The sequence below is a fragment of the Manis javanica genome, chromosome 13 (assembly GCF_040802235.1).
Source record: "Manis javanica isolate MJ-LG chromosome 13, MJ_LKY, whole genome shotgun sequence".
Taxonomy (NCBI): Eukaryota; Metazoa; Chordata; class Mammalia; order Pholidota; family Manidae; genus Manis; species Manis javanica.
This window is the reverse complement of record NC_133168.1, coordinates 43,079,854-43,093,566: the sequence shown is the minus strand read 5'-3', so window position 1 is coordinate 43,093,566 and position 13,713 is coordinate 43,079,854.

The following is a 13,713-nucleotide window of genomic DNA, read 5'->3' as shown; positions in this document are numbered from 1 at the left end:
AATGTAACCACTAGAAAAATGGAAAGGGATAGTGGGGGGAAACAATAAAGTACCAAAACAGAAAAAGCTGATACACTGGACCCACGTCTCCCTAAACTGTAAATCATTTTTTCCTCAATCTTCTGCCTCCCCTTACTTCCCTCTCCACTCCTATTTTAAAACCTCAATTAAACAAAAAATAATCGTTGTTGTTATAGTGAATAGCACTTAACAATTCTCAGGGAAAAGCAGGCATCTCTTGCTCTTTTCCCAAGCTTCCTCTCTTTCCTTGAAAGACCAAAAAACAACAAAAAAGCAACAAGGAGAGACTGTTCGGTGCTGCCTGGTCCCCCATCATGCGATGCTGATGTAACGGGCTGGGGGCGCACTGACTGGCTGCCTGTGAACTGCTCATGCTCTCTTCACACGTGGAGCGGCGATCAGCTTACAACTAAATCACTCTAAGCACAGGCTGTCTCCACAAAGGCAACCAAAGAGGTAGCATTCAAAGGCTGACAAAGCATCCCTAAAGCAGGCAAGAAAAGCAGCCCCTGGGGCTGCTGGAGGGGGAGGCTTCCAACACTAATACCCACTCTATCTGGGCATTGTGCAGCTGCTAGCGGGGAATGGCCGATGGATACCACCTGACGTTCACACTTGGAAAAAGCTGCATGTTGGACATCAGGAATGAGAGAAAAGTGCCAAGATAAAGAATAAACAAATAATAAGGAGCAAGGGCTAAGGGGGGAAACGCAGTGTCGTGTGGTAACACTCGGAACTGAAGATGTTTGTTGCATCTTAGGCTCCTAGTAAACTCAGTTAATTATTCACAAGCAGATATTTGGTGAATTGCATGTACTTTGCATATCCTTTATTTTCTAATGTAAGCATTAGAGAGTCCTTTTTGAAAGTGCAAATGCTTTATGTTGGGAACACTTCAGAAAATTACAACACTGACCAAAAATCATCAAATCGTATCTAAAATATAGCTTAATAATATATCTGTTCCTCCTGGCAGAAATTGTTCATTAATATTTTCTGAATTATTTATGATAACATCATTGGTGATGTCAGAAATTGGTTGTATGAGAAATGTACCAGCTCCAACGTAATGTGGCCCTGAGATCCAAACCACTTCTTACAAGCTAGCACAGGGTTATCATGAAGGCTGTCTACCTCTGTTATTGCACACTTGTTTGTCTAGCCCTAATTATGCATCCTTCTATACATCCAACACTCACCAAGCAGATCACATATTGCTCAGTTGCATTTTCCTCTGCCATCAAGTCCCTCTTCTGAAAAGATTTCAACAATACCATTACATCTTTTTATGATAGACTCTTTCAAAGAGACATTTGGTAGATCTGACATGGAAACTGTATTAATTCCAGACTGATCACATGCAAATGTCAATTTCCTTTTACTTGAGCTAAGTAGAATAATCAAATCATTGAGTCTACTAAAAATTGAATGTGAAAAAGATTGGATATGAGATACACAAGGATTTAGAATTAGACATGGCATGAAAAAGAAAGTAAAAGATTAGTCCACTCATATGCATAATTTACCCCATTAATTTATAATACTAATGTATAGTTACATAACACTTCATTTTCACCAAACACTATTCTAAGCATTTAATAAAACTAATTTCTTTAATACATAAAACAATTTTCTGAGACAGATCCTATTATTAACCATATTTTATTGGTAAAGAAACTGAGCCCCGAAGCTTGCCAAGGTTGTACAGCTAATAAATAGTAGAGATGAGATTTGAAACCTAGCAGACTAGATCCAGAAGCTGAACTCTTAAGCTCTCTGCTATGTAGCCTTTGTGTTAAAGTATGTTTAAGATTTTAACAGCCTTTTCAGGGAGCTTTGGCATCCTTTTTTTGAAATAAAAAATAAATGTCAGTTAATAAACTTGCAAAATAAATACAATCATTATGCAGGTCAAACTGCTGTATCAGCCTAATAAGCCTGCAATTTCAACTATCTGGGAAGTCAAATAATAAGACCGATGCTTAATAAGGAAGGGATTAGAACAAAAGGAGTTCGCTAAGTGTCTTAGTCATTTCAGACTGCTTTAATGAAAATACCATAGACTGGGTGGCTTAAACAAGAAATATTTATTGCTCATGGTTCTGGAGGCTGGGAAGCCCCAGATCAAGGTGCCAGCAGATTCATGTCTGGTGAGAGCACACTTCTTGGTTTGCTGATGGTCACCTAGTTGTATGGTGGGGAAAAGAGAGAGCAAACTCCATCTCTTCTTATCAGGGCACAAATCCCATCCATGAGGGCTCTACCTTCATGACCTAACCACCTCCCACATTCTCCACCTCCTAATACCATCACATTGGAAGTTAGGATTTCAACATATGAATTTTAGAGGACACAAACATTAAGTCCATAACACTATGTGATTCAAATGTAGAACAGTAGAGGGTCCCAACATCCTGATGCATGCATCCACATAGAAGGTGCAATCAAGTCTTGTGCTGATCTGATTCCAGAGTCTTTCTAAAAGTTGACCTTGAAGAGTCAAATTAGCCTCTTATTTGAAATTGGAATATTTCACATACTCGCCCTCTTAAAGATAAGCACAATCTTCATATGTGTCACATTTGCATCTGGAGGCCACCGTACAACCAAAGAAGGCAGGATACATATTCAGGTCTAGAGGGTCAACAAAGAGGATTTTGAGGGCAAACACTTTAAGAACATACCAGAGCATGGCCTCAAGCACTATGGACTAGAATGTAAAATACTGTGGAAGTATAACATAATTGCAAAACTGATATTTTATTTGAGATTAGGTTATTTTGAAAGCCTGTGGTTATTGCTGAAACAACAAGAAAAATAACAATGATCATAATAATGTTATTACTGAGAAGTGGAAGCTGAACCTATGTAGTAATCAACTTTTTTCCAGAGATTTGTGCCTATAATATTGCAGTCAGACTGAACATGTAAAAAATGAGTCACACAGTTTCTGTGCATTTGATGAATGGAGTATAGGGGAAGAGGATGGGTCAGAAGTTAGAACCCTTCTATCATACAATGTACTGTAATTACTAAGTACAGACAGTTTTTTTAGTTCATGTATTAAATTGAAATGGAGAGACACTGAAAACATACTCTAGTTCTGCCCTGAATACTCCCTCTTAATTTTTTTTTAAAGTTATTACTCCATATCAAAGTGATTCACTCAAAGAAATGCATGATAAGAAACATTGTCATTGATTACACGGTTGAAAGACTTTTAAAATGATAACAATCACTGTCTGGTAAAGTGTACTCTCTGCTTTGCTAATGAGGTTATAAATTGGAATATAAAATCTTATATTTTATATAAGAAATTGGTATCAACACCCTTACAATTTTCATGTTATTTGATCCAGTAACTTCATTTCTAGAAATTGATCTAGAAAAATAGTAAAAAATCTACTCAAAGATTGATGTATATGAATACCCCTTATTTTGTTTTCAGATTCCACAAATAAGTGAAATCATTTTGTATTTGTCTTTCTCCTTCTGGCTTATTTCACTTAGTATATATATATATATACTCTAGAAAATGAACAAAACAGTAGTAGACTCATAGACACTGAAAAGTGACTGGTGGTTACCATGGGGGAAGGCTTGGGGTGGGTGGGTGGGGAGAGTGAGGAGTATGAAGGGGCACAAAAATTCTCAATCATAATATATGCTGGTCACAGGGATGGTGGTGCAGCATGGAGAATATAGCCAATGATTCTATAACATCTTCCTGTGTTGACATATAGAAACTGCACTAGTTGGGGTGAGGATTTAATCATGTGGGTAACTGGGAACCACTGTGGTGTATACTTGAAACTAATATGATTGTATATCAACAATACAGCAGTAAAAAAAAAAGAACATCCCTCATATCATTATTTATCATGGCAAAACACTGGCAACAACCTGGATTTCTAGTATTAAATAAATGGTTACATTATAGGTTATATTACCCATTTTAACCTCTGTGTCAATGATTACTCTTGTTGTAGAGGACATTCATCACCAAACTCCCTCAAGAGATTGTACCCTTTATTCTCCCCCAGCTCTACGCAAAGTGGGCTGTGCTCGGCTTTGTGCTGTGTCCTCATCCCCTTCACCCGGTCTCAGGCTGCAGCTTACTTTCTGCTGCTCTAGTTTCCAACAGTGACTCAGGTTTGCATCTCTCTCATCAAAACATTGTGATTATGCTGGAAATCTGGTTCCAATCCTTCATCTCTCAGCTGCCTTCCCCTCCTCCACACACCTCAGGAGGGAGCGAGGCAGCAAATTTCTCAGCCCAGAATCTGAAAGTCATTGGATACCTGGGAACAGGTGCGGCATGTCATTGGAAACCATGAAGCATTTAGCTATTCCAAAGCCAGACATATAACAGGAAGGTCTCTTTCTGGGAAATCTGTTCAGGTTGCAGATGAGCCCCTACCCAGGAGCTGAGGAACAGGCTGGGTCCAAAGGGATTCAAAGCACCTTCTTGGAACTCTGTTCATTTATATAATCTATCTCTGTTATTTTCAATTATCTATCAATATATTGTAAGAAAATAATTGGAAACCACCTGACTTACAAAAGGATTTATTATCCAGTCACTAAAAGTATTCACTTTCTCAGTAGTATAATATTTCTAATTGTCCTTTTATTTTGTATGTGGAAAAGTTCTACATGTGGGGTCATGAACCATGGGAAGATTTTGGATGGATGAGAAGAATGTCTTTCTTTGTAAAATGGGAGGAAGATAGACATGAAGGGGGCAGCAGAAAAGAACTAGCATGTTTATTTTAGGTGCATATTTTGGCACAGGTCCTTATTTTAACTGTTAGGAGCAGTGCACCTGGAAAATTCTTGTCAACATTATGACATGTTGTCTTCAAGCTCAAAGTTTCTGTGATCATAGAAGTCCAGAGATAGAATAAGTATTGGGAATTTCATCAAGCCCTTTGTCTATAATCAAAGAAAAGTAATGCTAAACATAAAAAAGAAACTCAAACCACTTCTTGGGCTTTTGGGCAAGGCCCCAACTTCTCATGACAAATCATAAAGATTATTGTTGTGTCAAGGAGCTTCTTCATTTGCAACAAAGGCCAGGTTTTCAAACCTCTCCCCCACCAAATATAATAATGCAAACCACTACTTAATTATAAATTCAAGATGTTCAAAGAGAAATACAAAGGGAAGCATGCTTCCAGTAACTTTGATAGTAAAAGAGACACAGTAGGACTGATTAAGTCTGCCCTAAAACTCTGCATCAGAAGCAGGTACATTAACAAAAAGCCCCTCTTGCAAAATCACTGTTTATCTTTTTTATTTATTTATTTATTTTTTTGGGCAGGGTAACACTCTTTATTTTCTTTCATTTTTTAAAAAAAATTACATCACCTTTCAAGTCAAAAACATGTTTGGGGAAGATGATTTCCAATTCTGAAGTCATACCTAATAATAGTGTTTTTTTTTTTAACTTTCCAAAAATATTTCATGTAAAACTCTTTGTTAAAATTGTATCACTTTGATAAATAACATTCTAGAGTTTTTCAGATACAACAAATTTTACATAGTACATGCTTCATTTAAACACAGATGGTTTTCCCTTACTTTGGGCTCACATTATATATATTTGTAATGTGTTTTTTTTTTTTTTGAGAGGGCATCTCTCATATTTATTGATCGAATGGTTGTTAACAACAATAAAATTCAGTAGAGCGGGGTCAATGCTCAATGTACAATCATTAATCCATCTCAAGTCTAATTCTCATCAGTCTCCAATCTTCTGAAGCATAATGAACAAGTTCTTACATGGTGAACGAATTCTTACATAGTGAATAAATTCTTACATGGTGAACAGTACAAGGGCATTCATCACAGAAACTTTTGGTTTTGATCACGCATTATGACGTATAAACAATCAGGTCAAATATGAATATTTGTTTGATTTTTGTACCTGATTTATATGTTGATCCCACATTTCTCCCTTTATTATTATTATTATTTTTATTTTTAATAAAATGCTGAAGTGGTAGGTAGATGCAAGATAAAGGCAGAAAACATAGTTTAGTGCTGTAAGAGGGCAAATGTAGATGATCAGGTGTGTGCCTGTAGACTATGTGTTAATCCAAGCTAGACAAGGGCAATAAAACATCCATGGATGCAGAAGATTTCTCTCAAAGCAGGGGGGTGAGGTTCTGAGCCTCACCTCTGTTGATCCCCAAATTCTCACCTGATGGCCCCCCTGGGACTGTGCCTGTCTTATCTTAGGTTGTTCCTCCCTTGAGGAATCTTACCCGTCTCTGGCTAACCAGTCATCTTCCGGGGCCATACAGGGAAATGTAAAGCTGGTAAGTGAGAGAGAAGCCATATTGTTTGAAAAGGTTAGCTTTTTGCTTCTTTGCAGATTTATGCCCTGTGGCTTCTATGCCCAGCACTTGTCTCGAGGTATCTTTACCACCTGGAGGAATTATGATACTCGGTAAATTCGATATGAGGCACGAATTCTATTTAAGGGTTGTAATTAGGAAGAAAGAAGAAAAGCTACAGATGTAGCATATGGAAGGAAACATGGGAGGATTGATTATTTCTTTGACATGTCTTCTTGTAGAGTACCTTAAGTATGTATAGGTTTTAAACTACTAACGAATTTGCACACACATATTAACATAATAGGAATACGGTGACATAAACAAAGCAAATCTATAATTACCATCCATCTCCAGTGAAGCCAAGAAAACCATTTAGGCACTCTAGGCATTTGTGAAAATTTGTCTATGATATGATGGATATTCTCCAACTGTACTTGAAAAGTCGGAGAGAAATTAGACAAATTAAAGCAGCCCATTTCTGGGATCTGTTCACATCCCATATGTTCTTTTAAACATAGATAGTCTATAGTCATAAGATTTTGGAGTGCTACACCTTGCACCCCTCCCAACTCCTGGTTGAGTTCCAACAGTACAGATCCGGTCAAATTCATTGTCTCACTGTATGCACATGCCAGCCTAGACATCTCCCTCCTCATTCCTATGGCAAGTCCAGGAGACGGTGGGCTGGATGCAGCCACAATCGCAGCATCGTCCGGATCCCTGTGGAGGCTTTTTGATGATCATCCGCCGGCACAAGTCCTCCAGAGAGTGCTGATGCCGGGAGCTCCTCCTCATATCGTATCTTAGTTCATTTTCTGGGTATCCAAGCTAGGCCTTGATCTTCTGCATAGAAACAAACAGACCCTTTGCCCACACTTTGACATGCCCTCTATACCACTGTGCAGAACTCATTAGAGGTCAGCACAGAGTAACTGCATTTTTTTTTTTTTATTAAGAGAAAGGAATATTATCAGAAAAGAGTACCTCCATAGCTGATCATCTGACACCCTTTAAGTGATCAACATTAAGGATATTTAAAGCATGCGTTGATCTTTGATTTACCAATAGTTTTATCCTATCAAGGAGTAACCCCCCTTTTCTTTCTTTTTTTTTTTTTTTTAATTTTTAATCTATACTTACATGAAGAATACTATGTTTACTATGCTCTCCCCTATATCAGGTCCCCCTAACAACCACATTACGGTTACTGTCCATCAGCTTAGCAAAATGTTGTAGAGTCACTACTTGTCCTCTCTGTGTTGTGCAGCCCACCCTCCCCTTTCTCCCTCCCCCCCATTCATGCTAATCTTAATACCACCCTTCTTCGCCCCCCCCCTTATCCCTCCCAGCCCACCCATCCTCCCCAGTTCCTTTCCCTTTGGTACCTGTTAGTCCATTTTTGGGTTCTGTAATTCCGCTGCTGTTTTGTTCCTTCAGTTTTTCCTTTGTTCCTATACTCCTCAAATGAATGAAATCATTTGGTATTTCTCTTTCTCCGCTTGGCTTATTTCACTGAGCATAATACTCTCCAGCTCCATCCATGTTGCTGCAAATGGTTGGATTTTTCCACTTCTTATGGCTGAGTAGTATTCCATTGTGTATATGTACCACATCTTCTTTATCCATTCATTTACCGATGGACATTTAGGTTGCTTCCAATTCTTGGCTATTGTAAATAGTGCTGCGATAAACATAGGGGTGCATCTGTCTTTCTCAAACTTGATTGCTGCGTTCTTAGGGTAAATTCCTAGGAGTGGAATTCCTGGGTCAAATGGTAGGTCTGTTTTGAGCATTTTGATGAACCTCCATACTGATTTCCACATTGGTTGAACAAATTTACATTCCCACCAGCAGTGTAGGAGGGCTCCCCTTTCTCCACAGCCTCGCCAACATTTGTTGTTGTTTGTCTTTTGGATGGCAGCTATCCTTACTGGTGTGAGGTGATACCTCATTGTAGTTTTAATTTGCATTTCTCTGATAATTAGCGACGTGGAGCATCTTTTCATTTGTCTCTTGGCCATCTGTATTTCTTTTTTAGAGAACTGTCTGTTCAGTTCCTCTGCCCATTTTTTAATTGGGTTATTTGTTTTTTGTTTGTTGAGACGTGTGAGCTCTTTATATATTCTGTACATCAAGCCTTTATCGGATCTGTCATTTTCAAATATATTCTCCCATACTGTAGGGTTGTTTTTGTTCTATTGATGGTGTCTTTCACTGTACAGAAGCTTTTCAGTTTAATGTAGTCCCACTTGCTCATTTTTGCTTTTGTTTTCCTTGCCCGGGGAGATATGTTCAAGAAGAGGTCACTCATGCGTCTAAGAGGATTTTGCCTAAGTTTTTTTCCAAGAGTTTAAGGGTTTCATGACTTACATTTAGGTCTTTGATCCATTTTGAGTTTACCTTTGTATATGGGGTTAGACAATGGTCCAGTTTCATTCTCCTACATGTAGCTGTCCTGTTTTGCCGGCACCATCTGTTGAAGAGACTGTCATTTTGCCATTGTATGTCCATGGCTCCTTTATCAAATATTAATTGACCATATATGTTTGGGTTAATGTCTGGAGTCTCTAATCTGTTCCACTGGTCTGTGGCTCTGTTCTTGTGCCAGTACCAAATTGTCTTGATTACTATGGCTTTGTAGTAGAGCTTGAAGTTGGGGAGTGAGATCCCCCCTACTTTATTCTTCTTTCTCAGGATTGCTTTGGCTATTCGGGGTCTTTGGTGTTTCCATATGAATTTTTGAATTATTTGTTCCAATTCATTGAAGAATGTTGCTGGTAATTTGAGAGGGATTGCATCAAATCTGTATATTGCTTTGGGCAGAATGGCCATTTTGACGATATTAATTCTTCCTAGCCATGAGCATGGGATGAGTTTCCATTTATTAGTGTCCCCTTTAATTTCTCTTAAGAGTAACTTGTAGTTTTCAGAGTATAAGTCTTTCACTTCCTTGGTTAGGTTTATTCCTAGGTATTTTGTTCTTTTTGATGCAATGGTGAATGGAATTGTTTTCCTGATTTCTCTTTCTATTGATTCATTGTTAGTGTATAGGAAAGCTACAGATTTCTGTGTGTTAATTTTGTATCCTGCAACTTTGCTGCATTCCAATATCAGTTCTAGTAGTTTTGGAGTGGAGTCTTTAGGGTTTTTTATGTACAGTATCATATCATCTGCAAATAGTGACAGTTTGACTTCTTCTTTACCAATCTGGATTCCTTGTATTTCTTTGTTTTGTCTGGTTGCCGTGGCTAGGACCTCCAGTACGATGTTAAATAACAGTGGGGAGAGTGGGCATCCCTGTCTGGTTCCCGATCTCAGAGGAAATGCTTTCAGCTTCTCGCTGTTCAGTATAATGCTGGCTGTGGGTTTATCATATATGGTCTTTATTATGTTGAGGTACTTGCCCTCTATTACAATTTTGCTGGGAGTTTTTATCATGAATGGATGTTGAATTTTGTCAAATGCTTTTTCAGCATCTATGGAGATGATCATGTGGTTTTTGTCTTACTTTTTTTGATGTGGTGGATGATGTTGATGGATTTTCGAATGTTGTACCATCCTTGCATCCCTGGGATGAATCCCACTTGGTCATGGTGTATGATCCTTTTGATATACTGTTGAATTCTGTTTGCTAATATTTTATTGAATATTTTTGCATCTACATTCATCAGGGATATTGGTCTGTAATTTTCTTTTTTGGTGGGGTCTTTGCCTGGTTTTGGTGTAAGGGTGATGTTGGCTTCATAGAATGAGTTTGGGAGTATTCTGTCTTCTTCTATTTTTTGGAACACTTTAAGGAGAATGGGTATTATGTCTTCTCTGTGTGTCTGATAAAATTCCAAGGTAAATCCGTCCGGCCCAGGGGTTTTGGTCTTGGGTAGTTTTTTGATTACCGTTTCAATTTCTTTGCTCGTAATTGGTTTGTTTAACTTTTGTGTTTCTTCCTTGGTCAGTCTTGGGAGGTTGTATTTTTCTAGGAAGTTGTCCATTTCTTCTAGGTTTTCCAGCTTGTTGGCATATAGGTTTTCATAGTAGTCTTTAATAATTCTTTGTATTTCTGTGGCGTCTGTCGTGATTTTTCCATTCTCATTTCTGATTATGTTGATCTGTGTTGATTCTCTTTTTCTCTTAATGAGTTGGGCTAGAGGCTTATCTATTTTGTTTATTTTCTCAAAGAACCAGCTCTTGGTTTCGTTGATTTTTTCTATTGTTTTATTCTTCTCAATTTTGTTTATTTCTACTCTGATCTTTATTATGTCCCTCCTTCTGCTGACTTTAGGCCTCATTTGTTCTTCTTTTTCCAGTTTCGATAATTGTGATGTTTGACTATTCATTTGGGATTGTTCTTCCTTCTTCAAGTGTGCCTGGATTGCTATAGACTTTCCTCTTAAGACTGATTTCGCTGCGTCCCACAGAAATTGGGGCTTAGTGTTGTTGTTGTCATTTGTTTCTATATATCCCTTGATCTCTATTTTGATTTGTTCATTGATCCATTGATTATTTAGTAGCATGTTGTTAAGCCTCCATGTGTTTGTGAGCCTTTTTGTTTTCTTTGTAGAATTTATTTCTACTTTTATACCTTTGTGGTCTGAAAAATTGGTTGGTAGAATTTCAATATTTTGGAGTTTACTGAGGCTCTTTTTGTGAGCTAGTATGTGGTCTATTCTGGAGAATGTTCCATGTGCACTTGAGAAGAATGTATATCCTGTTGCTTTTGGATGTAGAGTTCTATAGATGTCTATTAGGTCCATCTGTTCTGGGTGTTGTTCAGTGCCTCTGTGTCCTTACTTATTTTCTGCCCGGTGGATCTCTCCTTCAGGGTGAGTGGTGTGTTGAAGTCTCCTAAAGTGAATGCATTGCAGTCTATTTCCCTCTTTAGTTCTGTTAGTATTTGCTTCACATATGCTGGTGCTCCTGTATTGGGTGCATATATATTTAGAATGGTTATATCCTCTTGTTGGACTGAGCCCTTTACCACTATGTAGCGTCCTTCTTTATCTCTTGTTACTTTCTTTGTTTTGAAGTCTATTTTGTCTGATATTAGTACTGCAACCCCTGCTTTCTTCTCACTGTTGTTTGCCTGAAATATGTTTTTCCATCCCTTGACTTTTAGTCTATGCTTATCTTTGGGTTTAAGGTGAGTTTCTTGTAAGCAGCATAAAGATGGGTCTTGCTTTTCTATCCATTCTATTATTCTGTGTCTTTTGATTGGTGCATTAAGTCCATTTACATTTAGGGTGACTATTGAGAGATATGTACTTATTGCCATTGCAAGCTTTAGATTTGTGGTTACCAAAGGTTCAAGGTTAGCTTCTTTAGTATCTTACTGCCTAACTTAGCTCGCTTATTGAGCTGTTATATACACTGTCTGGAGATTCTTTTCTTCTCTCCCTTCTTATTCCTCCTCCTCCATTCTTCATATGTTGTGTGTTTTGTTCTGTTCTCTTTTTAGGGGTGTTCCCATTTAGAGCAGTCCCTGTAGGATGCCCTGTAGAGGTGGTTTGTGGGAAGCAAATTCCCTCAGCTTTTGCTTGTCTGGGAATTGTTTAATCTCGCCATCATATTTAAATGATAGTCGTGCTGGATACAGTATCCTTGGTTCAAGGCCCTTCTGTTTCATTGCATTAAGTATATCATGCCATTCTCTTCTGGCCTGTAGGGTTTCTGTCGAGAAGTCTGATGTTAGCCTGATGGGTTTTCCTTTATAGGTGACCTTTTTCTCTCTAGCTGCCTTTAAAACTCTTTCCTTGTCCTTGATCCTTGCCATTTTAATTACTATGTGTCTTGGTGTTGTCCTCCTTGGATCCTTTCTGTTGGGGGTTCTCTGTAATTCCATGGTCTGTTCAATTATTTCCTCCCCCAGTTTGGGGAAGTTTTCAGCAATTATTTCTTCAAAGAGACTTTCTATCCCTTTTCCTCTTTCTTCTTCTTCTGGTACCCCTATGATACGAATATTATTCCTTTTGGTTTGGTCACATAGTTCTCTTAGTGTTGTTTCATTCCTGGAGATCCTTTTATCTCTCTCTATGTCAGCTTCTATACGTTCCTGTTCTCTGGCTTCTATTCCTTCAATGGCCTCTTGCATCTTATCCATTCTATTTATAAATCCTTCCAGGGGTTGTTTCCCTTCTGTGATCTCCTTCCTGACATCTGTGATCTCCCTCCGGACTTCATCCCATTGCTCTTGCATTTTTCTCTGCATCTCATCCCATTGCTCTTGCATTTTTCTCTGCATCTCTGTCAGCATGTTCATGATTTTTATTTTGAATTCTTGTTCAGAAGGACTGGTTAGGTCTGTCTCCTTCTCAGGTGTTGTCTCTGTGATCTTTGTCTGCCTGTATTTTTGTCTTTTCATGGTGATAGAGATAGTTTGCAGAGCTGGTACAAGTGACCGCTGGAAGAGCTTCCCTTCTTGTTGGTTTGTGGCTTTCCTCTCCTGGGAGAATAGCGACCTCTAGTGGCTTGTGCTGGGCAGCTGTGTGCAGACAGGGCTTCTGCTTCCTGCCCAGTTGCTATGGGGTTTATCTCCGCTGTTGCTGTGGGCGTGACCTGGCTGGGGCTGCTTCTCCAAAATGGTGGAGCCCCGATGGAGGGGGAGCAGCCGGGAGGCTATTTATCTCCGTAAGGGGCCTCTGTGCTCCCTGCTGCCCAGGGGGTTAGAGTGCCCAGAGATCCCCAGATTCCCTGCCTCTGGTCTAAGTGACCTGTCCTGCCCCTTTAAGACTTCCAAAAAGCACTCTCCAAACCAAATGAACAACAGCAACAATGAGAGAGGGAACAGAAAAAAAAAAAAAAAAAAAAACGGAAAAAACAAGAGATTTTTTTTTTTGTCCTCAGGCGCTGGTCCCAGGCACCCGCTCACTGGTCCTGCTGCCCTGACTCCCTAGCACCAGGGTCCCTGTCCCTTCAAGGCTTCCAAAAAGCACCCGCCCACTGGTCCCGCAGGGAAAAACACGCGATATTCTTTGTCCTCAGGCGCAGGTCTCAGGCACCCGCTCACCAGTCCCGCCACCCTGCCTCCCTAGCACCAGGGTCCCTGTCCCTTTAAGGGTTCCAAAAAGCACTCGCCAAAAAGAGAAGAAAAAAGGGGAAAAACAAGCGATTTCCTCCATCCTCAAGTGCCGGTCTCAGGCACCCACCCACCGGTCCCGCAGGGAAAAACACGGGATATTCTTTGTCCTCAGGCGCCGGTCCCAGGCACCCGCTCACCAGTCCTGCCACCCTGCCTCCCTAGCACCGGGGTGCCTGTCCCTTTAAGGCTTCCAAAAAGCACTCGCCAAAAAAAAAAAAAAAAAAAAACCCGCTGTGGTTTCTTTCCACCCGCAGGGAGCCAGGGGGAGGGGCGCTC